General features: G+C 43.0%; 1 long non-coding RNA gene across 1 annotated transcript; it reads left to right on the forward strand.

Moving 5' to 3' along the window:
• Window positions 1-978: 978 nt before the first annotated feature.
• Window positions 979-25,743, forward strand: LOC140723278 (uncharacterized). The gene is made up of 3 exons (XR_012097852.1): window positions 979-1,040; window positions 6,111-6,225; window positions 25,644-25,743. It is a non-coding gene; the product is annotated as an uncharacterized lncRNA (long non-coding RNA).
• The last annotated feature ends 364 nt before the right edge of the window (window positions 25,744-26,107 follow it).

Below are 26,107 nucleotides of genomic sequence, written 5' to 3' on the forward strand. Positions count from 1 at the left end.
GAACTAGCAGAAAGTATTCAGCCCCAGTCATCACACTGAGTGCAACAGTCAGTTTTCATTCATTTATTTTTCATGTTGAAATAAAGTTAAATAATGAAACCTAGAATTAAAGGTGTGAAGTATTGTAATATTCTTAAAGAAAGACAGCTATGGCCTGTTTGATATGCTAGTTATGGTGTTTTGAAAATTTGACAAAAGCATTTTATGTAATTCAAATACAATTAGCCCAAGTAAAGGGCCTCAAGCTGGAAGTACAATCTGAGCTGTTTTTTCTCTAAACGATTTAGTAAGTCGATCTTGCCTTTCACTAAGGCCGAGGTAGGGGATCTTGGGCTTAAAAAGGTTGTTGACCGCTACTGCAAGTTGATCAGTTTATTTTATTGTGTTCCTCCAAGTACCCAAAACCTCATCCTTAATAATGGACTCCAACATCTTCCTAACAACGGTAGTCCGGTTAACTGCCTATAATTTCCTTTCTTCTTCCTCTCTCTCTCCTTACAGAGTGGAGTTGCACTTGTGATTTTCCAGTCCTCTGGAACCATTCCAGTGTTTCTTGAAAGAAAACTACTAATGCCCCCACAATGATTATTAGCAATTTCAAAAGAAATAACAAATACAGCTTCGGACCGGAAGAATCTTTTTGACATTGATAGGTTTCCTCGGCAACCCTATCAAGCAATAATATCCCAATCAATGGTTACCCTTACAAAACAATTTCCAGAATTCCAGATAAATTCTTCCAGGTTTTACCCTAATAATTCTTCTGTTTTGTTCCTGAGAGCTCAAGTGCTCATGCATTTTGATTTTAGTTACCCACATCCTTTGAAATTATACAATGTGTTTTTGTTTTCTGTTGGGTTGTCAGATGAATTACACAATCTGTGTTTCTTCTTACAGAATTATGTGGGATTTGATAACGTGGGAAACTGGTATTTCTTGTTGAACTATTCCTTGAATAAGTCTTTATCTGGAGTGAACTGACGGTTGAATCACGACTTTCTGGAACATATGCCTCCATGACAAGGACAACTGTAAATAAGGTATGAAGATAATGGACCATGATGGACCACCGGGGGACACTTGCTGCTGGTCAGGGCTGACCGCTCAGAGGGGGTGAGAAGGAGGAGAAACAGAAAGGTTGGCTGTTTGAGAAGGGAAAAGAGGACAACAAATCCTGCAATTTCTCATCTCCCTACTTTTATCTGCACTAAATCCAGCTGAGACTGTCAATACCAGAGCATGGGCTTGAACCACAGCAGACGAAGTTGAATGCAGAGTTGATCACCCAGGCTGCTGTATATTTGGCAGCAACACAACACTGCGCCTGAAATTATAATTTTCCATGTGAAGGATTTATGTTCCTTCTCTTTTTCCTGACAATTGGCTACTGAAAAATAAAGATGTCTGTCGGCATTGACAATATAATTGCCAGCAGTCTCTGATTACTGGCACTGCTGGACCTTTTCTGTTTGTCAGTTGTGCATCACAGTACATTAACAATGTTTACAGCAAGGCTTCTCGTTTCTTTAGCTGATCTGTGATTATTTAACTTTGCTTCTTTTCTTCCTCATTACATCCGTGAGCAGAAGAGTTATTTGCAAGCTGCATTCACCCACATTCTTTGGAAAACCTATCTGCTACTGCTAGTATATTATTTGTCATAAACTTTAAGCTTCCCTTGGTGGGAAAAACATACCTTATTTAGTAGAGTAATTTCTGTGCAATTGGGGAGCTTTATTCATTCTATATGTCTCATGGCATTATGCAAAGGGAAGGTGGTGAGTTGCTTCAGTGCCTTCTTTCAGCACCATATGACACTGTTAATCACTGAAGGCTGCTTAATTGTATAATAAATAACTGTAGCTCCTTCCCACTGATGTAAAAAGGGAGCTATCACATCAGAGGAAAACGCAGTTGCTGGCATTTGCACAGCAGAACATTGCAAGGGAGTGCAGTGGAAACCCTGATCCTTAACTTTTACATGACTGAACAATGACCTGCTATCAGTTACACAAACAGGAAACTTCACCCATTCGGGCCACAAGATAACAGCTGCACCAGCCAGACTGACTGTCTATTATACTGCTAATCAACTTAAACGAGTCCAACCGAATGGCAGGCCAACCCTTTCCACCTGGCTGGTCTGGATAAACAGCTGAGCATCAGCTGGAGCAGTCATTGCACAAACCCAGATATTCCAGGTGCCCCTGCACCCTACAGTTGCTCACAAGGGCAAAGTAAAGTCGGCACACAAAGCAACAACCTCTGGAAGTTTGCAAGAGAGGTGACCTGCCACACACACCCATGAATAGAATCACTGTGTTACTCTAGTGCTGAGCATTTCCCAACATGGGAATGTGCTGCCCACTGAAAAAAATAAACAGCGAGCAATGGGTGATGGCTGCAGAACCATCATTGGCCACTTTAAGCCAACTAGCATTAACAGTTCTTGCATGCTGACTGAAGTAGCCAAAGGGAAAGGGAGCAGCAGACAGAGGATAACTGACACCCTGACACGACTGCATCATAGCGACAGCTTCCCACAAGGAGCAGGAGAAAGTACAACGTGCTGGTTTTGGCCGTGGAGCAGATTGGATATGTGCACAGGGGACATGGACAACCCAGAGAGCTGGGACCGTACTCCAGCTCAGTTAACAGCTGATACGGTAAAAGGCAGAAAGTTACTCTCCTTGAATCTCGGCTTGTGACAAAAGGTATATCATGCGCACTGCTCAGGGGTGGTTTGGGATCTTGTCAAGGCCACCTCACAAGCTTTGCATTGTAGACATTTCGTACTTCGGTGGATGGATGCAGGAACAGAAAGGTACTCTTTATTTTATCTATCTGGTGAGCCTGTGTTTTTTGCCCCACACTGCTTTCTGTATGTAATCTAATAACAGAGCAAGAACTGACTGACAGTGGCCTTCACTAAGGTAACTGTCCACAAATCCTTCACCAGATTAGGCCTGATGCACGGTCTGTGCCTGATTCATTTCAGTTGAAATTTTACACCTGCAAGGAAGAAAGGTGAGAATAAGATGTTCTCTGTGTTTTCATTTTGCTATGCTTCATTGATTGGGTCAAGTGTGTTTTCTGAAATAATCTTGTTCTCACAGAAGGCTGAAATTCATGACATTATCAGATGATACTAAGTTTTTCTTTGGCAGTTGTAAAATTGTACATTATGTAAAACTTTCAGTAAACAAAAGCTTGTTTTCTAGAGGCAGCTCATCAATAATTCTATCCGCAGTGGGAATACTTCACATATTATGCAAAATGTACTGAGCTTAAAAACATACAGTAGTTTGCATTCAATATGTCCCCACCACAGTGTCTGCTCCACACAAAAAGCTGTGCTCAACCAACCTCCCCTCAACTTTGCTAGATTACCTACCTGAGTGGTGTGTTGCACATCCTAATCAGGCACTGAATAAACAAGTTCCTTTTGAACTCCCTGGTGGATTTATTACTGGGCTGTCTGTGACCCCTAGCTTTACCCTTCCCATTATTGCAAATATCCTCTCAAGATCTGGATTGATGTAAATCCATTCACGTTCTTAAAGGTCACCCCTCTGTATTCTCTTCACAAGTGAAAGGAAACGCAGCATAGCTGGAGCTTCATAACAATTATAAGCTTTCTGTTCCTGTGTCAATTTATTTTTGCAAATTTACCTCTGCATCTTCTTCCACACCTCCACATAATTTCAAAAGCTTATTGAGTGCTATTGGACACAATTTATCCAATCTCCTGATTTATCCCTGTTATGACAGGGAAGAAAATAGACAATAAAATGCAGAAGTGAGGATAAATCCTCGAGTAATGAGAAAGGCGAGAACACTGCCGGTACAGGAAATGAACCCATGCCTAAACATTTTCTTGTTATGATTAACTTTTTTATGAGATGGAGCTTCCAAAGACAGTCCAGCTGACAAAGACGTTGAAATAGTGGAGGATGGCAGTGTTAACTGTGTTGAAGTTAGCTGAGAGCACCATCACCACGTTGGCTGAGGGTGTGACTTCGTTTGTGTTGGTGCAGCGATATGACGGTGAAGAATTTCCATGCGACCCTCTGAGGATCAGTCCAAGCTAGGCTGGAATGGAATCATATTGCATTGTGCTTCTGCATGCTAGTTGTCTCAATTAACATTTCTCCCAATTAAACATAATTCTGCTGCTTTTGTTTTGTGGATAAAGAAGCCCAAGCAGCTTATATTGCTGCTACTAAAAACCCAGCTGAGAACTCTAGCTCCAATCTTCCATGGAAAAAGCTGGATATTATTAGGTAGATTCGAACTATCTGCCAAGCCAGTGCAAAGTAGCAATACTTGATCCAATAAATACACTCCATTCTGTGGCTAAAAGAAAGAAATACTGTGGCAGATTGATAGAACTGATTGTTTTCACTGGTTATGGATATGGGGGGAACTGAAGGGCTGAGGAAAGGGAAGATTTTTCAAAAAGGGCATTGAGGCCTGCAGCTTCAAAAGGGAGAAGGACATCTTACTTCATCCCCTGGACTAACCCCAATTTAAATAAATCCAATGTGTCTTGAACACATTTTGGTTCATGTTTCTTGCTATTCTCATTCTATAGGCCAAGGCTTTAACAATAATGTTACAAGTAGGGCTTGAAAAAGTTATTTTCATTTTTTAACCGAAAAAGCTCCATGCCAGCTTTACATATCCATTCATTTGCATATAATCATGCCATATAGGGCTTTAAGTTTCCAGTTTAGACCACTAACTATTGAATTATGGAAGGCTTTGGCCATTGTGGTGATGGTGGTTACTGGTAAATGGTGGCAAATGTTAATGTTATTATGGCTTTAACATGCAGATATTGTTACAGGTTTCAATTTAGCTTCATTTTATATAGACTAAAGGTCATAGAGTCATTGAGACATAGAGAAATAAAGCACAGATTCAGGCCTTTTGGCCCATCTAGTCTGTGCTGAACCATTTAAGCTTCCTACTCCCATTGATCTGCACCAGGACCATAGCCCTGCCATCCATGTGCTTATCCAAACTTCTCTTAAACGTTGAAATTGAGCTGCATGCTGCACTTGCGCTGGCAGCATATTCCACACTCTCATGACCTTTTGAGTGAAGAAGTTTCCCCTCATGTTATCCTTAAACTTTCATATTCCACCCTTAATCCATGACCTCTAGTTGTAGTCCCAACTGGCCTCAGTGGAAAAAAGCCTGTCTACACCCCTCATAATTTTGTACACCTCTATCAAATTTCCCCCCAATTTTCTAAGTTCCAAGGAATAAAGTCCTAAACTACTCAATTTTTCCTTATAACTCAGGTCCTCCAGACCCGGCAACAGCCTCGCGTGAATTTTCTCTGGTTTTTTTTTCAACCTTATTTACTTCTTTCTCGTCGGTAGGTGACCAAAACTGCACACAACACTCCAAATTAAGCCTCACCAATATCTTATAGTACATTGACTTATGAAGGCCAATGTGCCAAAAGCTTCCCTTATGCTCCTAGCAACCTGTGACACCACTTTCAATGGATTATGGACCTGGATTCCCAGATCCCTTTGTTGCACTGCACTCCCCAGTGTCGTACTGTTCACCCTGGTAGGTTGATGCATTTCTTGATCAAAGTTTTTTAAATAATCAAGGATGGTTAAACATTAATAAAAACTGAAAAAGCATGTGAAGCGGAAGCAATAATAAAAACAAGAAAAATCAGAAACCATTTATCCACAGCTGTATCTAATCCTCTCATATAATAACAATTCTAATTCCCTCTCATATATTCACCTACTTTCAATTGTATCTAATTCTACACATTTGTGTCCTTATTGCACAATGAACATCCTATCACCTGAAGAGATTTGTAGGTTTTGTGGACCTGAAATGAAACAAGCAAAAGTGACCTTCTTATAGATTCTTCCACCAAAAGGCCAGGAGAATTGTACTGTATGGATTTGACCATAATTCTGGTCTGAATGGTGAGAGATCAATGTCTAGCTCATTGCATCATCCCAGCTGCACAGCTGAAAGAGCTGTAAAGTGTTTTTAACTGATTTTTGGTATCTGAAGTTGCAAGTGTACTGAAAAGGTAATTGATGAAGTGGTAAATCCGTTTTTTTTTTCAGTTTGTCGCTTCTTCATCTACTTGCAAGCGATTGTTCTCTCGGAGCATGGTTGTAACATGCCTGGCTAATGGCAACTCCGGAGCAACACACACAAAATGCCGGAGGAACTCAGCAGGTCAGGCAGCATCTATGGAACTGAATAATCAGTCGACATTTCATGAGTGCGGTGCTTTGTATTTCCAGCATCTGCAGACTTTCTCATGTTTCTGATGGCAACTCCTCATTTGTAAAACTCAAGAGATTTGGTTTGCTATGCAGGGCGTCTGAGAATGATGTTGTCTCCCTCTTGTGACAGAAGCAGAATATGACAACATGCTGAAGCATTTTATGTAAATGTTAGGTATACAGTAGCTTGTTTTCTGAGAAGAAATACAACAGGTTAACAAAATAAGCAATTGTTTTTCTTAAGACTAGGCAACTATTGATTCCTTTGGGTTCTTAAGAATATCAGTACTTTTGCAAAATAATTGAATACCCAAACTCCATTTTATTCCAATGTCGGCATCATATTAGAAGATTAGTAGCAAAGTGACGGTGAAGTGAATTTGGGATAACTTGTGACAGAAATTATAAATTTCCAAAAAACTTGAAATGATTTTGACTGATTCCAGTTGCTCATGCCCAACTTTAAAAAGGATCTTGAAAACACTGTCCCCTGTCCACACCAGAATGCATGGTGGCATTTGTAGACTGCCCCAGCACATCATTAGCTGTATTGGTTGTTAATGCATTGTTTCAATGTACGTGTGATAAATAATTATTATCTAATAATAACCCTCCGGTTCGGCCGGCAGCGTTAGTCTAGAGAAGACGGTCTCTGGGCCCGCCAAACGTGTGAAATCTGAGATGCAAAACCGTTTGTTTGTGTGGATGCTGCATGATGTGTTCCCCTGTTACAAATCAGTACCATGAATTAACAGACAGTACACCATATGCAATTAAATGATTTAGCTTTATAATTCTTAGTTTGACTAGTAAAGAAAAACAAAAAGAAGAGGGCCCATTTGAATGGAACAGTCTAATATGCACGTTGGAGCTCACCGTTTCCCTTCCGTTGGTCCTCCATCGATTCCCACCGGCTTTGTTGACTCCCAGCCCCAGTCCACTCCTTTTGGATGTCTACGACCGCTCCTTTCAGGCATCTTCTCGCTTCATCTTCCGCCGAACATAAGACCCAGATCATCTCGTTCTCAGGCACACAACAGGAAAAAACACTCCCTTCAATGGACGGTGCACATTCCAAAGCCCCCGTTATCTCTAGCCATAACCCAAACACTGCTGCTACAGATAAACCGTTACATTAACAGTGAAACCTTTCCCAGGGCGTTACAGTCTCCCCCCCCCCCCCACCAAATTTAGTCATGTCCTCGTGACGTTGAGATAATTTGCCAACCCTTCCTGCAAAGCACCAAGTCCAAGCCAGGTGTAAAAGGCAGTGACATAGCTCCCCAAAGCAGTAGTGACCACACTCTGTTCCCCCAGTGCTACATAAGCAGCCTATCCGGAGGTCTCCTGATTCTTTGAGACTTCATCTACATCCTCGCGTTCCGACACTACTGGGGATACTTCTATCTACTTGGCAAGGCCTCCCCCAATCTATCACTCGTGCCCTCCTGCAACTCAGACCCCTCTTTCCCTTGACTAAGCACCGCTTCATGCCTTGTAGGGTCCCGCTGAACCCCAGGCTGTCCACAGGTAGCCCCCCCCCCCCCCCCACCATTTCACCTGACTCAACATGAGAAGGGTTGGGAATCTCTTCCTCAGTCAGTGGGGAGTTAGCAAAAGGCAGCATATGGCACACCCCCGTTTTCTCATCCTCCGAATCAGTATCCTACTCGGGTGGGGACCGGTCTAACCTCTCCTGCTGTTGGTCCTTCAGTCACCCTGCGTTGCCACAGAGTCCTCTTACTAGGTGTAAGCTCCAGGTCGGGCTCTGGGTCAGCCCGCACCTCTTGTTCCAGAGGCAACAGGTGGTTCCAATAGAGAATCTTGACAGGCCCATTCCCCTCCTCTGGTTTCACCCGGAAAACTGGTAGGTTTGGCATCTGACTCTCCACCACATCGGGCGTAGCCACCCAGCAGTCAGCCAACGTATGCTTCCCAGGTAGCCCCAAATTCCTTATGAGGACTCGGTCTCCTAGCATGAGTTGGGAGAGCCTTACCTTTTGATCATACCTCCTCTTATTTCCTTGATTCTGCTTGGCAGCCGCGACCCCAGCTAATTCATAAGCCTTTTTCAGATCCCTTCTCACATCAGACACATCAGTCTTCGGTGGTAAGTCACCCTCGTCAGTCCCAAAAGAAAGGTCGATGGGCAACCTCGCCTCGCGCCCAAACATCAGATAATATGGCGAGTATCCGGTAGCTTCATTTCAGGTACAGATGTCCTATATGTTAATTCCACCTGCTCTTCTTGCTGATCTCCAAGGTTCTGAGCATGTCTAGCAAGGTCCGATTAAACCTCTCAGGCTGGGGATCACCCTGTGAGTAATAAGGAGTAGTCCTCGACTTCTCAAGTCCGAGCATGCTCAGTAACTCATGTATGAGCCTACTCGAAATCCCGTCCCTGATCACTATGTACCTGCCTGGGGAGGCCATAATAAATGAAATACTTAACACTTTGGCCACTGTGGACACCCTCTGGTCTTTGGTAGGGAAAGCTCGCGCATATCTGGTGTAGTGATCCGTGATAACTATGACATTCACCAGGTTGCTAGCATCTGGCTCTATTGACAGGGAATCCATACAAACCAGGTCAAGGGGCCCCAGACTCTGCAAGTGGGACAAGTGAGGTGCCTTTATAGGCAGCATCTTCCTTTGTATGCATCGAATGCACGACTCGCAATATTCTTCAACCTCCAGCTTCATTCAGGGCCAGTAAAACTGATCTCTGAGCAATCCATAGGTCTTTTCAACCCCCAAACGTCCAGAATCATCATGCAGTGACTTCAACATAATCGTCTGATACTTCTCAGGCAGAACCAGCTGGGAACACCGAGGTTGGTCCAAAGGCGACGTGACCCGGTATAGGATCTGGTTCTTCAACTCCAGTCTGGGCCGTTCTCTCAGTAATGGAGGCACCGCAGTGTGTTTTGTGTTTTCCATTTAGGCATGTCTCCCTTTTTGACCGCTGACCAAATAGTACCAATGCCCGGGTCATCTCGCTGAGCAGCTGCCACTTCCCCAGGACTCAATTCCAGCAACTGGTTTATCTTCAGAGCAGTCAGGTTGCAGTAAACTTGTGGAATGGCGTCATCTGAAGCTTCGATCCTGCCGTTGCCTTGCTTCTGCCTTCACCATGGTGGCAAACTGACACATGGCTTTCACTCCCGGGGCAGGAACGTTCTCCCACTCTCCGTCCCTGTCCAGCCCTTCATGCGCACGTCGGGACAAAGCATCAGCATCAATGTTCCTGCTTCCCGGCCGGTACTTCATGTTGGAATCATAGGCAGACAACGCCGCCAACCACCAATGGCCTGTGGCATCTAATTTCACCGAGGTCAGGATATAAGTTAGGGGACTGTTGTCCGTCCTCAACTCAAACTTGGCACCATAGAGGCAGTCACTCAACTTATCCACTACAGCCCAGTTTAATGCCAGAAACTCCAACTTGTGCATGGGATAGTTTTTCTCAGAAAACCACAGACTCTGGTTGATAAACACAACAAATCTCAACCCGGTGCCCCGATCTTGATACAAGACACTCCCTAATCCCTCTCTGCTGGCATCTGTATGCCATACATACGGCAATCGGGGGTTTGAAAAAGCCAGCACAGTCATCTGGGTCAGCATCTCCTTCAGCAACTGAAAGGCCTCTTCACATTTCACATCCCACCTCGGTCCAAAAGGCTTTGAAGGACAAAGATACTCTTTACCCTCCTCTCCTATTGTCCTCCTCCCTTTCTTCCCCAAGGGAGGGTAACCACATAGAAGCTGATTTAAAGGCTGACTCACTTTTGTGTAGCCCTTCACGAACTTCCAATAGTAACCACAGAACCCAAGGAACGAGCACAAAGCACTCACAGTCTGGGGCCTTGGCTATGTGGTCACCGCCTCTATCTTAGACAGATCCGTAGCTACTCCATTCATGAGACTATGTGCCCAACAACGTTGACAGACATCTTGCAGAGCTGGCACTTGTCCAGAAAAAGATTTAACCTTCAGCTTACAGGTGGCCCAGCACCTTCAGTAGTCTCACTTTATGCTCTTCCAAGGTGGACTCAAACACTATGAGGTCATCCAGATACACGAATATGTCAAGCAAGTTCATATACCCCATCGTTTTCTCCTTGACACGCTGGAAGGTTTCAGAGGCTCCCAATATGCCCTGGGTCATCCTTTCAAACTGGAAGAATCCCAATGGACATATAAAAGCCATCTTCTCTTTGTCAGCCTCACTCATGGGGATCTGGTAATATCCACTCCTCAAGCCCAGCACATGGAACCACTTTGCACCACTCAGACAGGCCAGCGTGTCTTCAATCGTTGGGACAGTGTACTGGTTGGTGACGGTACTCCTGTTCAGAGTCCTATAGTCCACACGCATCCGTACCTTCCCATTTTTCTTCCTGACCACTACTATTAGGAATACATAGGGGCTTCTGGACTCAGTGATGATTCCAGCTTCCTTCAACTTACACAAATGCTGTTGAATGTCTTCCACCTCTGCAGGGGCCTGTCACCGTGACCTATCTCTGAACTGGATGTCCTTGGTCACCCAGATAATTTGATGAGTGCTCTTGGAACAACCCACGTCAAACTCATCAGTGGAAAAGACACCTTCCAGCTTCAACATCTTCTCTATCAACCTCCTCTTCCAACCCACAGGAACTGGGGAGTCCCTGAAGTTGAATGATTCAGCGGTCAACCGTCCCCCTTTTTCAGATAGTCTCTCCCTAGCTTGTCACATAGGGACACTAGACATTACCATCACCGGGAACAGATGCACCAGGGCATCCCCCACTTGAAGGTGACCTCCCTCTTCATAGTGTTCCTGACAATCAGTACCATCCTGTTCGCCTGTACAACCACAGGTCTCACGAGTACCCCAGCAGGTAATCCCGACTCCCCCTCGTGGTCTTCTGGAGTGTCCACTAAGAGAGCCTTGCCCTTAGGTGTTCCGGAAAATTTGGTGGTTTCCCCATCACTCTTGCTACTTCCCCCGGGCCATAACATGATTGGCTTTGACTGGGTGAACCACACAGTCCCTCCTCTAAACTTGGTATCCGGCCCTATGCAGCGACACACTTCCTCAAAAGCAGCTCGAAACTCCAGGTGAACGGACACTGTTCTCAGTAAGATCTCTCCAGCTTTCTCCTTGCAGGCTCCCACGAGTCCCCTCACAGTAGGAGTGTTGGCCACCACAAGAATTGAAATGCCACCCTTCTCAATGGGGTCCAGACAAACTAGAGCTAATGTATTAAGGATCTCAGTCACTCCCACATCGGCCTCCAAAAACTCCAGTTTCACTGACAAATAACTGTCAATGGATAATTACCCACACTAATACCCCAGATCTCTAGAGTACTGAATGGCATTAGTAGTAAATGTGTCAAATACTGGTTGTAAAATGAATGGTACAGCAAAGTGACCTGTGACCCTGTGTCAAGTGTGGCTCTAGCGTAAATACCCTCTATCTGTAGTGATACACTGGAGCTTGGCCCCACTAAGCTTCAGGAATATGGTTTTTTGCTCTATATGGTGTTCTCTGATACATTGCTGGGAATGTGTCCCTCTGATATGCCAGGCCATTCCCTCACTGGGTCTCTTTTGATTTTTCCCAACGACTCTGTCTGCTTAGGTACCCGGGGGCTCACTGTCCGAGGGGTTTCCCGTCGTTCACACACCCGCCTGAAGAGTCCATCTTCACCATGGTTATAACAGACGATCCTGCCGCTCCTCTTCTTGCGTGACACCGGCTGCTAGCAGCCCTCCGTATAGTCCGTCCCCTTAGAGGATCTGCCTCCCTATCGGCTCCATCGTATGGGGGGGGGGGGGGGTCCACACCCGCTGATAACAACTGGGACATCTCAGTTCTCAACTCTGCCACAATCTCCTCTACCACTTCCAGGGGCAGGCTATCCATGGTCACTTCACTGCAGGGGACCACTACCAAGGACTGTACCCTGCTGACGGAGGCCTCCCATGGCTCTGACACATTCTCCTCCTCCCATACTTCTCTGATCAACTCAACAAACGAGGGAGGGGGGCGCATCTTACGAGACATTCAGAGACCCCAAGTGATCAGGTCCTGGAACCGGGCACCCTTTGCTATCTGGTCCATTCATAACTGATCCACCTCAGCCGCCGGATTGGCCCCTCTGCACTGCAAGCAACTTAGATGCCTCCCTAGCTGAAAGATGTAGGCAGAAAGCTTCTGCCCCTTCTCCTAAAAAAATGTTCTGAAAACCTGTCACGAGCTCCATTACGCTTCCTGTTGTGTCAAATGCATTTTCCAGTGCTCACATATAAGCGGCAGCAGTGGCAAGGGGGAACTGGGACTTTAAGGCTCTCACAACGTCAGCAGCCCGCCCACTCAAACTTTCAACCAATCACTGTTGTTTTACGTCGTCAGAGCACTGTCACTCATCTAACAACTGAGAGGTCTGCTCTGCCCAAGTCTCGTACTCCTCTTCCCCTTTAGGGGTGGGCTTCATTCCTGAGAATAGACGGAGCCTATGATAGCTGGGACTTTGGACCTGGGTATTTTTCCATTTATTCACCACAGAGGTAAGGGCGATACTAACTCAGAATTGTCACTCTTCATTGGGGGGCAGGGAGTCATTAGACATCCCAAATCAGACCACTCCTTCCCCTCTCTAAGGAGAAACGAGAGAACCCTATCTTTGAAATCTCCGCCTCGAGCTACAGGAGACCCAACTTGCGATTCAGCCCACAGTTCCAATGCCATTACGTCAATGCTAGTCTGAACTAAAACAAAGTCTATGCCCGGCATTTTACCAAATCTCTGCACCGCCATCATAACTTTGCTTTAACAGTACTTAAGAGTCAAATTAACAATTCATCAAGTATAGAATATCTACCCCACTCAACACACATGCATTCATTACCACTAACCCCGTGGATGCACACCAATGCTCAGCCCCAGCAGCAGCCACACTAGCACAGACTTAAACAAACAACCCACTGGTTCAATGCTCAGGACAATCTCACAGCATCCAATGAAATCAATCCCAGATGAGCCCCCACAATTGTAACCCTCAGGTTCAGCCGGAAGCATTAGTCTAGGGAAAACCGTCTCTGTGAAATCTGAGATGCAAAACCTTTTGTTTGTGTGGATGCTGCATGATGTGTTCCCCTGTTACAAATCAGTGCCATGAATTAACAGACAGTACACCATATGCAATTAAATGATTAGCTTTATAATTCTTAATTTGACTAGAGGGTTAGTAAAGAAAAACAGAAAGAAAAGGGCCCAGTTTAATGTAACAGTCTAACGTGCCCATTGGAGCTCATGATTTCCCTTCCGTTGGTCCTCCATCGACAACCCCCCCCCCCCCCCCCCCACCCGGCTTCATCAACTCCCGGCCCCAGTCCACTCCCTTTGGATGTCTACGACTTCTCCTTTCAGGCAACTTCTTGCTTCACCTTCCGCCGAACATAAGACTCAGATCACCTTATTCTCAGGCACACAACAGGAAAAAACACTCCCTTCAATGGACGGCGCACAGTCCAAAGCCCCCGTTATGCTGCTAACAGAAAACCCATTGCATTAGCAGTGAAACCTCTCTCAGGGTGTTACATAATGCTAGCAGTTACAATGAAATTGTGTAACCTAGTAAGAAGCCTTTTGCACCCTCAGAGTGTTAAGAGACAAAGTACAAGCATAATGAGAGGGTTATCCCAGGAATGAAAGGGTTATCATTTAAGGAACGTTTGATAGCTCTGGGTCTGTACTTGCTGCAATTTAGAAGGATGAGGGGGAATCTCATTGAAACCTTTCAAACGTTGAAAGGTCTAGACAGAGTAGATTTGGAAAGGATGTTTCTCATGGTGGGGGAGTCAAGGACAAGAGGGCACAGCATCCATTTAAAACAAAGATGTGAAGAAATTTCTTTAGCCAGAGTGTGGTGAATTTGTGGAATTTGTTGCCACATACAGCTGTGGAGGCCAGGTCGTTGGGTATATTTAAGGCAGAGCTTGATAAGTTCTTGATTGGGTGTGGCATCAGAGGTTTTGGGGAGAAGGCGGGCAGTGAGGCTGAGGAGGGGAAAAAAAGATCAGCCATGATTGAGTGGCGGAGCAGGCTCGATGGGCCAGATAGCCTAATTCAGCTCCTATGTCTGATGGTCTAAGAAGCATCATTTACATTCCAAGCCCCAGTCTGATTTTCATCAGTTCTGTTGAACATTTCTGACACTCAAACTGAGATTCATATTTCACTGACCTGAGCTGTGGCTCTCATCAGCAATATCACAAATTGACCTGGTGAATTCCTCCAGCATTTTGTGCACGTTGCTTTGGATTTCCAGCATCTGCAGAATTTTATATTTCACTGTTGCTTTTACAGTAACTGCCTTATGCAGTTTACAGATTTTCTAGAAAACCCACTAGGATCAATCTGCAGGATCGTTTTAACTAATACCACATTTTAAGCATCTTCCTGAATTACCCTTGGTACATTTGCTGCCCTCAGTGTCCATACCTCCCTGTCTTCAGCAAGTGGGATTTTCTCTTGCAGTCCCAAACTATTCAAGTTGAACTCTCTCATAATCAACCGTGCAGCAGCAAAACTAATCCAAAATCAAAACAATTGCCGTGAGCCTGCAGCTACCACGGGATTTTTATACTTGCACGTCGCACCCTCAGCTCCAATAAATCGATTGTTCCAAAGAGTCAAGTTGCTTATTTCGATCCTTTATTAGCAATTGGCAAACATACAATCTTGAAACAATATTAAGTGTTACCTTAGCAATAGATCCAGCAAAGATATGACCTTCACTGGTCCCAAGCCACAAACTGCCACAAAATAAGCAAGAATACGTAATTTATTCCCTTTGCTTTTATCATGCCCCCATTAATGAAACTAGATATCATAATAAATGTAATAACTGCATAACACAGAATGCATGGCTCCCACATTCTAATCCCCTAATTATTATATCATATAATAATTACAACTACATGCTATTAAGACACAGGGGATGTGAAATCTCAACGTTTACACAAATGTCCTCTTTTGGTAAGCAATCTGTCCTGGATTGTGCTCTTCTCCTGCCAAGCCATGTTATCCCTCTTGACTGCATTCAGGCAAATCTGTCTTGAATCACGGCTGCCAAAGCTCATCCAAGCGTGAAACTGAAGTCTCTTTAACTGCCAGCTCTGGCCGAGCGTAGTCTCTTCTACAATGGTCCTTTAACTGTCCGACCTAGGATTGTCTGATTGCATCAGGTCCATCATTAACACTGCAAATCACTTGCAATGGCTCCAATGCCTTAGGCATATTCACCCCTATCAACAGTCCAATTCCTGAACCAATTTCCAACAAATAAACATGTTTCAGGTAAGACCATTACTGGAGAGCTCTCTGACAAGGAATATTCCCTTTGTGGACAGGCACACATTCCTGTGTACCCTGTATGGACATTATGCACTTCACAATATCTTTACAATCTAAGCCAGCCACTTCCAATCCTGAAATGAAGCAGCTACTCATGACCTTCTCTTGACAGTGAAAGTAACCTTACAGTTGTGCCTTTCTTGCAACTCAGACATCTCCAATCTTCATTCTTTACTAAGTTTAGGGAGCAATTTACTTATGACTATCTTCATATTAGCAGCGATGTTTAACTCATGCATGGCCTGCACATCTTCCATAGCATTGCAACAACTTCTAAGAAAAAGACTTCCGTCTTGAAGAGCTTTCTACCAAGTTAATATGCTGCCAAGAAGGAGCCCTTTCCATATAGGCTGCAGCAATCATCGCCTCAACATCTCTGTAGTAAAGCCTTAGCCCTCGGATATCCTTCCTCTGGGTTGGCTCAACCTTTGACAAGCTCTTTAGGGTAACCTCAGATTGCCACCAAAATCTTCAGTCTTGCCTTCATTCTTGCAAGCCCTCATAAATGAATGATACTGCAATGGATCACCATCGAAGATTTGAAGTTCTCTCTTAGGCAGAGATGCGATGTGTTGCTTTTGCATCACTATGCTTGTTATTTTGTGTCACTATTGCCACCAGCATGGCACTTACACATTTATCATCTGAAATACAGGCGTTATCATACTGTAAATCAGTGCTGTCAGCAGCACCTTGTGCTATTGGATGTAATGTAGGTTTAGAGTACCTCTTTGGTGCAGACTAAGAATGAACTACCCCTTGGGGTTCAAACTCGTGGCCCATAGGCCTTTGATCCTCAGACATATCCACTTTGACATTGAGTATGCTGGATTTTCTCTGTTCCATGCCAACAAAGGAACTCTCACCAAAAAACTGCTCTGCTAGAGTATGCTTAGCACCCACAGCACTTGAAGCCCTTAGCATTTTAACTCTGGTCATCTTGGCTGCTGATTTCTTCTGCAATTTAAGATCTTCCATTTTCCTTTGAAGTTGCTTACCTGTTCTTCCAAAGCAGGCTTCCTTTTTCTCCAAAGTTCTTCCTGATTTCTTCGAAGCTGTTCCACCTTTCCCTCCGAAGCATGCTTATCCCATAATATCTGTTGTCTTGTGTATAACTCACCTAAATCAGCCTCGATTTTAATGCAGACCATGTGATATTAGATGCATGGGATGTCTTGCTAACAACAGACCGTGTTCGATGTATGTTAGACATGCTGTCCTCCGTTTGTATACCATCCTGTAACTTGTCCACACATGGGGCCACTTATGAAGTTAAGAGCCCATGGTATTACAGGAAAGTCACTGGCATGGTTGGAGTATTGGCTGATCGGTGTGGAGGCAGCAAGTGGGAATAAAAGGATCCATTTCAGGTCAACTGCAAGTGACTAGTGGTGTTCTGCAGGGGTCAGTGTTGGGACCTCTTTTTTCTATGCTGTATACCAATGATTTAAATAATGGAATAGATGGCTTTGTTGCCAAGTTTGAAGTTGATTCAAAGATTGGTGGAGGGGCAGGTAGTGTTGAGGAAACAGGTAGGCTGCAGAAGGACTTAGACAGCAGGAGAACAGACGAGAAAGTTGCAAATGAAATATAATGTTGGAAAAAGCGTGGTCATGCACTTTGATAGTAGAAATAAATGTGCAGACTATTTTCTAAACAGGGAGAAAATCCAAAAATCTGAGATGCAAAGGGACTTGTGAGTCCTTGTGCAGAACACCCTAAAAGTTAACTTGCAGGTAGAGTCGATGGTGAGGAACGCACATGCAATGTTAGCATTTATTTCAAGAGGTCTAAAATACAAGAGCAGGGATGTGATGCTGAGGCTTTATAAGGCACTGGTGAGGCCTCACCTTGAGTATTGTGAACAGTTTTGGGCTCCTCATCTAAAAAAAGAAGTGCTGGCATTGGAGAAGGTTCAGTCAAGGTTCACAAGGATGATTCCAGGAATTAAAGGGTTATCATACAAGGAATGCTTGATAGCTCTGTGCCTGTACTTTCTGGAATTCAGAAGGATGAGGAAGGATCTCATTGAAACCTTTCGAATGTTGAGAGACCTAGATAGAGTAGATGTGGCAAGGATGTTTCCCCTGGTAGGGAAGTCTATGACAAGAGGGCGCAGCCTCAGGATAGAGGGATATCCATTTAAAATAGAAATGCAAAGAAATTTCTTTAGCCAGAGGTGGTGAATTTGTGGAATTTGTTCCCACAGGCAGCTGTGGAGGCCAGGTCACTGGGTGTTTTTAAGGCAGAGATTGATAAGTTCTTGATTGGACATGGCATCAAAGGTTAAGGGGAGAAGGCTGGAAAGTGGATCTGAGGCAGGGACGAAAGGATCAGCCATGATTAAGTGGCAGAGCAGACACAATGGACCAAATGGCCTAACTCTGCTCCTACGTCTTATGGTCTCATCAGATTTCATGTCTTGCTCTTTGACTTCATAAATATTTTCATTTTCCCCAGGGAAATGACCTTCACTTTTGCATTATTGTTTAATTTCTCTCTTAGATCTGCCTTCAAGGTCACTATCTCCAGCCTAACTCAAGTTTGTACATTTTGGACTTTTAAGTGAATTACTGATTTGAACACTCTACAAGCTTCTCAACAATGCATGTACATTCATCTTGTAGATTCTACCAGTGTTGTTGGAGTATCATACAATTTTGAAATAACCGATGTTGTGTTCCATAGTGGCTCTCATCAGCAATATCACAGACCAACTCCTCTTGACCATTTGTGAGATGGACTTCTGAAAAATCTAAAACAGCCTTAAGATGCTCTTTTCTGTGCCCTGAGTTATTTTTTCCTGGGAGTAAATGGTTAATATTTCATTCGAAACTTCCTACTCATGCACATCTCCACCATCTCCATGACACCCCACCTCTGATCAGACAGAAAGGAAAGTCGAATAAGCAAATTAGTTACAGACTGAACATCTTTTTCTAGCATGAGCTTCGACATAAAAACTTAGAGATTTAGAAAGAAAGCAAGGAAGAGTATTTTCACCAGGGAGTGTTTGGAATCTGGAACATAGTGGATGAGATGTGTCATAGAGGACAATAAGGACAGGTACTCTCATAAAATTTAACAAGCATTTAAAATGCCAGGCCACAGAGATTATGGACCATGTACCAGTAAATGGGATTACTGGACAGAGATGCTCTAAGATCAGTGTGGACATGGTAGGGCTAAGGGTTTTTTCCTATGCCTTATGACTCTACAACAATGAATCCTATCTTCATACTAAGGACATCCCTCATCCTGTTCTGTGACACTATGATTGTCCTGAATGGTTTAGACTCTGATCAGATCTGGTAGCTTAAAACTGGACTTTCACAGGCACTGGCAACACTTGAAATGTCTGATACCACTACTGTAGAATCTGTAACCTCGTAGTCCACCATTGCTATCAAACCAGGGGATCAACCCTGATTCAGTGAGGAATGCAGAGGTCATACTGGGAGCAACCCGGGGCTCACTTTGAAGTTACCTGCCAACCTGGTGTGAAGCTGCTGCTTGCATATCGAACAGCATAGGCAGTGGAATGTGCACAGCTGTGCAATTTCACTATCAACAACACAGATCACAGACCTATTAACCAGTCCTATCTAATCATGAATGTGGTGGACAATTAAGCAGTTAATGGCAGGCAATGGCTCCAAGAATATCGACATTATTCTATTTTTGTCTTGGATTGTACCACTTTAATTTTATCTGTGTGTGCAATCTGATGCAACTGGCATCAGTGCATGATGTACTCATAGACAAATTAAGGAACACATTGGGGAATACAAATTCCTCCATTTAGGCAAAGACTCTTTAACGTACAAATAACGTAAGCTTTTTCCACGTTTCTGTGTTTAGATACACAGGATCACTTATAAGGAGAATTTGACAAGTAGAATTTGCAGAATGAGTCCCACAGAAACTGGTCATTTGGTCATTCAGGAAGTGATGTTTATAATCTTCAAACTCCCACTAAGTTCTCTTGCCTTGGCTTAATGTTTTAGTGTAGAGTTTGCTCTCATAGGACCATACAACCATTAGATATGGGAGCAGAATTAGGTCATTTGGCTCACTATGCCATTTCATCATGGCTGATCCATTTCTTTCTCGGGCCCAACCTCCAATCTGTCAACCTCTGCCTTAAATATACCCAATGACTTGGTCTCCTCAACAACCTGTGGCAATGACTTCCACAGATTCACCACTCACTGGCTAAAGAAATTCCTCCTTGTCTGTTCTAAATGGACATCCCTCTATTCTAAGGCTGTGTCCTCTGGTCCTACACTAATCCTCTCCATTTCCACACTTTCAAGGCCTCTCAACATTTGATAGCTTTCAATGAGATCCCTTCTCATTCTTCTGAATTCCAGTGAGTACAGCCCCAGAGCCACCAAATGGTCCTCATTTAGTAGCCCTCTCTTTTCAAATCTTTTTATTATTATTGTTATTCAAAAATAGCACAGGTACATCAAAGTAACAACACTTACAATGCCTCCAAAAAAAAAGAAATTACCAAAGATTGAAAATGTTTGTGAATAAAAAAAACCCTACTAAGCAAGAAAAGTGAGAGTAAATAAAGAAACCCATTGGGGGTACAACCCCGGAGCCATGCATCATACAGAAAGCTTCTAAAAATAAACATCAAACCACCAACAAGAAAGAAAGATATATCAAAAAAAATTCACACTTAGATCATAGAGGACATCTATCAGTTAACTGAAATGATAATAATGAGCAAATGAGCCCCATCTCTTCTCAAAATCAAACAAAGGTTCAAAGGTTCGACTTCTAATTTTCTCCAAGCTAAGACACAGCATCACTTGAGAGAACCATTGTGACAAATTAGGAGATGATATATCCTTCCATTTCAACAAGATGGCCCTCCTAGCTATCAATGTAACAAATGCAATAACATGTTGGTCAGACACAGAAATACCATGGATATTTTGAGGAATTATTCCAAAAAGCACAGTCAATTTATTAGGTTGTAAGTTGATTCTGAGTGCTTTAGAAATTGTCAAAAAGACTGACTTCCAAAATTGTTTTAATATAAAACATGACCAGAACATATGTGTCAGTGTAGCTATCTCAGTTTTACATCTATCACAATACTTGTCAACATTGGGAAATATTTTAGAAAGTCTCTCCTTCGTCAAATGGTAATGATGTACAGTTTTAAATTGAATCAGTGAGTGACTAGCACAGATCGAAGAAGAGTTAACCAACTTCAGAATTCACATCCAATCCTCCCATATAAAAGTCAAATTGAGTTCTTTCTCCCAATCCTGTTTAATCTTAAGTAAAGGACGCTTATCCCATTGTAATAATAAATTATAAATTCTTCCAATAGAACCTTTCAACAGGGGGGTTCATATTCATAATAGTATCTAACAAGTCAGCCTCCAATATGTAAGGAAAATTACTTAAATATTTTTGTAAAAAATGTCTAACTTGAAGATATTGTAAAAAGTGTGAATATGAGAGAGAATATTTATCGACTAGTTGTTCAAAAGACAGCAATCTGCCTTCTTTAAATAAATCCAAAAAAGAATTAATACCGGTACCTTTATTTTTCCAAAGTAAAAAAATTGGATCACTCCAGGAAGGTTTAAAAAAGTAATTACAATAAATCATACTACAAAGTTTAAATTCTTTAAGATTAAAATTTGTGGAACTGGAGCCAAATTTGTAAAGAGTGCTTAACCACAGGATATAGGTTTAAATTAGCAACCTTAGCTAATTGTATAGGTAGAGCAACTGCTAATAACGAAGTTAAATAAAACTGTTTCACAGCTCTCAGTTTGCCCTCTTATTCCCAGAGCCATTTTCATGAACCTGTTCTGAACCCTCTCCAATGTCAACACAACCTTTCTCAGATAAAGGGCCCAAAATTGCTCACAGTACTCCAAATGAAGCCTCACCAGTGCTTTATAAAGTCTCAACATTACATCCTTTCTTTTATATATGCTAACATTGCATTTGTCTTCCTCACCACCAACTCAACCTGAAAATTAACCTTTAGGGAATCCTGCACAAGGACTCCTAAGTCCCTTTGAACCTCAGATTTTCAAATATTCTCTCCATTTAGAAAATAGTCTCTGCTTTTATTTCTTCTACCAAAGTGCATGACCATACACTTCCTGTCACTGTATTCCATCCACCACTGCCCATTCTCCTAATCTGCCTAAGTCCTTCTACAGCCTCCTTGCTTCCAAAAAGCTACCTGCCCTTCCATCTATCTTCGCATTGTCTGCAAATTTGGCCACAAAGCTATCAATTCCATCATCAAATCATTGACATATAAGGTAAAAAGAAGCGGTCCCAACACAGACCCCTGTGGAACACCATTAGTCACCGAGAACCAACCAGAAAACGTTCCATTTATTCCCGCTCTTTGCCTCCAGCCAATCAGCCCATGTTCTATCCATGCTCGTACTTTTCCTGTAATAATATGAGCTCTTAACTTGTTAAGCAGATTCATGTACCGCACCTTGACAAAGGCCTTCGGAAAGTCCAAGTACACAACATCCACTGATTCTTCTTTCTCTATCCTACTTGTTAATTCTTCAAAGAATTCCAACAGATTTGTCAGGCAATATTTTCCCTTAAGGAAATCATGCTGACTATCGTCTATTTTATCATGTGCCTCTAAGTACCTTGAAATCCCATTCTTAACAATGGACTTCAACACCTTTCCAACTATGGAAGTTAAACTAACTGGCCCATAATTTCCTTTCTTCTGCTCTCTCCCTTCTTGAACAGTGGAGTGACATTTGCAATTTTCCAGACTTCTGGAACCATTGACTCTTGAAAGATCATTACTAATGCCTCCACAATCTCTTCAGCCACCTCTTTCAGAAACCTGGGGTGCAGACCATCTGGTCCAGGTGATTTATCTACCTTCAGACCTTCCTAAGCTCTTTCTCCCTAGTAATGGCAACTTCATTCGCTTCTGCTCTGCTGACACTCACAAACTTCTGTCATACTGCTAGTATCTTCCACAGGGAAGACTGATGAAAAATATGTTTGTCCACCATTTACTTGTTCCCCCGTTGCTATATCTCCAGCATCATTTTCCAGTGGTCTGATATCTACTCTTGCTTCTCTTTTACTCTTTATGTATGTGATGAAACTTTTGGTATCCTCGTTAATATTTTGGCTAGCTTACATTTTTCCCTCTTTATGACTTCTTTTTAATTGCCTTCTTTTGTCCTTTAAAAGCTTCCCAATTCTCTAGCTTCCCACAAAATGGTGCTCTATTATTTTCCCTCTCTTTGACTTTTATGTTGGCTTTTACTTCCCTTGTCAGCCACGGTTGCCTTTCATGTACTCATCTACTTTCCTTAGGAAAGAATCTAAGCTAATCTCCTCAACAGTCCCTGCATTTTGAATTCTCATCACTCTCTCAGTAAAAAAATTGTCCCCTTATGGTCCTTTTAGATGCATTAGTTGATTATTTGAATCACAACCTATTGCTTTATATGGAGATGTTTCCTTAACTATCCAAAGCATAGACTATCTTAAAGGCCTTCATCAAGTCTCCTTCAAGCTTTCCCTATTCAAAAGAGGAGTGTTTTATTGTGTTCTAACTATTTTAAAACTAGCTCTCTTTAATTACTGAACTCCTTATTGTAAATCTTTATTTTATACGATCTAGACTTTCGATATCATTTATAACACTGGAAAACAAGAACTTAGAAAGTTCTCAGTGCTCAAGCAAGTTTAATAAAATTTCATTACTCTTGAGAACAATACACCTAGAAATACATTGCAGTGCTTTGTCAACATTTTTACTGTTGTGTTGAACTGCCATAGCAATTTATTGGCAACACGAGTGAATCTGCAGATGCTGGAAATAAATAAAGACACAAAAAGCTGGCAGAACTCAGCAGGCCAGACAGCATCTATGGGAGGAGGTAGTGACGACGTTTCCGGCCAAAACCCTTCATCAGGAGTGAAGTAACATGGGATGGAGTCCTGCCATGTGCAGAAGTTCGCTGATGACACGGCCATAGTGGGGTGTGTCAGGAATGGACAGGAGGAGGAGTATAGGAAACTGATACAGGACTTTGTGATATGGTGCAACTCAAACTACCTGCGTCTCAATATCACCAAGACCAAGGAGATGGTGGTGGACTTTAGGAGATCTAGGCCTCATATGGAGCCAGTGATCATTAATGGAGAATGTGTGGAGCAGGTTAAGACCTACAAGTATCTGGGAGTACAGTTAGACGAGAAGCTAGACTGGACTGCCAACACAGATGCCTTGTGCAGGAAGGCACAGGGTCGACTGTACTTCCTAAGAATGTTGGCGTCATTCAATGTCTGTAGTGAGATGCTGAAGATGTTCTATAGGTCCGTTGTGGAGAGCGCCCTCTTCTTTGTGGTGGCGTGTTGGGGAGGAAGCATTAAGAAGAGGGACGCCTCACGTCTTAATAAGCTGGTAAGGAAGGCGGGCTCTGTCGTGGGCAAAGGACTGGAGAGTTTAACATCGGTAGCTGAGCGAAGGGCGCTGAGTAGGCTACGGTCAATTATGGATAACTCTGAACATCCTCTACATAGCACCATCCAGAGACAGAGAAGCAGTTTCAGTGACAGGTTACTATCGATGCAATGCTCCTCAGACAGGATGAAGAGGTCAATACTCCCCAATGCCATTAGGCTTTACAATTCTACCGCCAGGACTTAAGAACTTTTTAAAAGCTATTATTAATGCTTTTTGAGATAGTGATTTAGATGCATATCATATTTTTTACTGAGTTAAGTATTGTATGTAATTAGTTTTGCTACAACAAGTGTATGGGACATTGGAAAAAAGTTGAATTTCCCCATGGGGATGAATAAAGTATCTATCTATCTATCTATCTATCTTGGTCAAGGTGGGGATAAGAAATGGGGGGAGGGATAAAGTAGAGAGCTGGGAAGTGATAGGTTGGAGGGAAAGCTGAGAAGTGATAGGCTGGAGGAAAAGCTAGGAAGTCCACACACTTCAATTCCACAGACCACTCCCACTCCGACATGTCTGTCCATGGCCTCCTCTACCGTCAAGATGAGGCCACACGCAGCTCGATGGAGCAATACCTTATCTCCCGCCCAGGTAGCCTCCTACCTGCCAGCATGAACATCCAACTCACAGAACTCTGTTGATACCCCTGCCTCCCCTTACCCCCATCCCTATCTATTATTTCAGTCTGGTTCTCTTTCTCTCTCTTTTATCCCCCCTCACTATAATCTCCCCCCCCCCCAGCCCTACCTTTCTTTCTCTTTTATTTCCCATAATTCTCCACCTTCCCCCAGCCCATTTCCCTCCAGCCTATCACTTCCCAGCTCTCTACTTCATCCCTCCCCCCCACTTCTTATCCCCCCTCGACCATCCCATGTTACTTCACTCCTGATGAAGGGTTTCGGCCCGAAACGTCATCACTACCTCCTCCCATAGATGCTGTCTAGCCTGCTGAGTTCTGCCAGCATTTTGTGTTTCTATAGTAATTTATTATTTGTTTTGCACCATCTGTAGGGCCCCTTGCGTTTTTTCTCCATTCAATTTCCTTTCTTGGCTGATATTCCTATTTTTGAACAAAAAGGAATATTCTCATTCATCAGCATTAATTTACAAATCAGTAAATTTTTGAAATCATCATTTATAGTTGGAGGATGTAATGAGGAGAACAAGCAGATTGTGGTATTTTATCTCCTCTTTCATGTCAGTGACCAAATATTCTCTTTTTTTCATCTCACCATTTTTGGGGTTTTAGCTTTCTTAATGCCTTTGGATATGTTGTTAATTTTGAAATGTTCCATCAGAAGTTTGAGGTCCAAGTCCCACTTCAAAAATGTGTTTGGAAATCTACATTGACATGCCAATGCAGTAATAAGAAAGTTTTACACCAATGGAGATAGAACATTTCAATGTGAAAATAATCAGACTCCCAATGTTGTCTCTCCTCTAGATTTAAAAGACTCCATTTTACTGTTCTGGTCTCCTTGTGGAAGGGACTCAGATTGACTCATTTTCTTCTCCAGCCGATGAGACGTTTTATCAGTGGTCACGGTAAGTCTCTGGAGTGACTACCAATTTACTGCTCTCATTCACGTCTGTGAGGTCACCCAGGAATTGCACTCATGAAGAAATGATTTCAATTACTTTGGTTTCACTGAGGAGCTGGTGGCAGCTCAGGCATAGGGATTTGCTGTGATTACAGGCATTCATGTGTTGAATATTATTGCTAACGGGCAAGAAGGCAAGGTGACATATCTTGAATACAGGATAACTTCTAACAAGCTGGCACCAGGAAAGAAATTAACATTTTGATAGTAGATTCTAAGCATAGCCGAGTGAGCATTAATCAATAGACAGGCAGACTTAATGATATCAGATTGTACACCAGAAATCTTGGGTCGTCCCAGGAGGGCT

Source organism: Hemitrygon akajei, chromosome 3 (genome assembly GCF_048418815.1).
Source record: "Hemitrygon akajei chromosome 3, sHemAka1.3, whole genome shotgun sequence".
In the NCBI taxonomy this organism is placed as follows: domain Eukaryota; kingdom Metazoa; phylum Chordata; class Chondrichthyes; order Myliobatiformes; family Dasyatidae; genus Hemitrygon; species Hemitrygon akajei.